Here is a 1,751-nt window from a genome sequence, read left to right on the forward strand (position 1 = left end):
GTCTACAAAGCGAACGTCCAAAGATGAAGCTAAACACCCTTTACAAAAAAAGGTAAAACAACAATGTCGGACGAATTTACAGCACCTTTCCAACATGATTACATAATGCGTGGCCGATCACAGAGCAGTACAAGACGAGCATTTGTGGTTAAAAAGTATATACATTTTTATTTTTTATTTTTAGAAAATGACAATCGTTTCACTAGATAAGACCCTTATTCCTCAGCTTGGATCGTGTAGGGGCTGCATTGAAACTGCGATTTGGACCTTCAACCCGTTGTACCCCAGTGAAGTCCACGATATGGAGAAATATTCTGGAATGTTTTCCTCAAAAACCTTAATTTCTTTTTGATCTTGGATGACATGGATGAAATTTTAATTCTGAAGTAAACTAATCCTTTAAGATCTAGTACGACCCACTAGCGGTTAATCAAGGGATAGTCATTCTTACTTTTCGGTATCAAATTAGGCCAAATTAGGTACGTTTTATGTAAAAAAGTCTTAAAGAAAAAATTTTGATGACTAACTTGTAAGTTTAGCTAGTCTTAGCAGCACCAGTGATTGTGGAGGCCTTTTGAGTATAGGGAACTCATTCTTATGTTCAAGAAATCAGCTTGAGATGACTTAAGCTTTGTGACATGGCGTGTTATCCTGCTGGAAGTAGCCATCAGAAGATGGATACACTGTGGTTATAAAGGGATGGATGTGGTCAGCAACAATACTCAGGTAGGCTGTGGCATTTAAATGATGCTTATAGTTGGTACTAAGGGGCCCAAAGTGTGCCAAGAAAGTATCCCCCACACTATGTCTAAAATGCAAGTTGCTCCATATTACATTAACTTCTTGTTTATTCAAGTGTTTTATAAAAGCAACATCATACTATCAGTCATGCTGTTGGTTTGAATATCAGTGTATTTGCTTGTGTGATTTTGCTTAATATCTTCTAGACTATACAAAGCTTTATACTGCATCACCGCAGACTTCAGTAGCAATACTGTATTTGTTTATATTATGAGAATAATGTGCAGTGCAAAAATGCATAATTATTAACATATGGACTCTGCATACTTGTAAACATAAATGTACATTTGCCAGAGAATGCTTTTCTCATTTCAGAAGAGGACAATCTGTTTAATGAGCCATTTCACAATATTAGAGAACTACAGTACACAGTAATTGAGACAGTGATTCTGTTTTCAAATGACACATATGGTTAGTGAGGCATGACAGCTCATAAGCAGATCGCGCTTGAAGAAACCAAATGCTCAAGGTCTGGATGTGTTGAGCAGCTGGAGGCTTTTAGACCATCAACGATAAGAAGCCATTAAGGTCACAGAGATAGATAATCTATCAACTCTTTTCACTCTTGATTTCAATACCTCCGAACGTGATTCCACTCAGAGGATGTCATTAACGTTAGCCACTCTTTATCAGGTGTCTCCTCCAATGAGGCACTTTTGGGGATGAGCCAGTGGCCAGATTTGCATTTAAATTGCTTCATAATGACCGTGTTTCAAGACTTCCAGGTTTGGGCACAGATCAGAGCCGGTTCCCCTTGCGAAATGACAACGTTAAAACTAATGTTCACAGGAATACAACTCATATATTTAAACCTCTGTCCCAGCCGCTGGTGCCTAAAGGGCATGTTTTGATTGGATTTCGGTGTTAAAATGGAAAGAAAGACAACATTAGAATATGATTTAACATAAGCTATTGCAGTAAAACACCCAAAGGAAACCATTCACAAAACG

The sequence above is a fragment of the Ctenopharyngodon idella genome, chromosome 2, assembly GCF_019924925.1.
Source record: "Ctenopharyngodon idella isolate HZGC_01 chromosome 2, HZGC01, whole genome shotgun sequence".
Classification (NCBI taxonomy): Eukaryota; Metazoa; Chordata; class Actinopteri; order Cypriniformes; family Xenocyprididae; genus Ctenopharyngodon; species Ctenopharyngodon idella.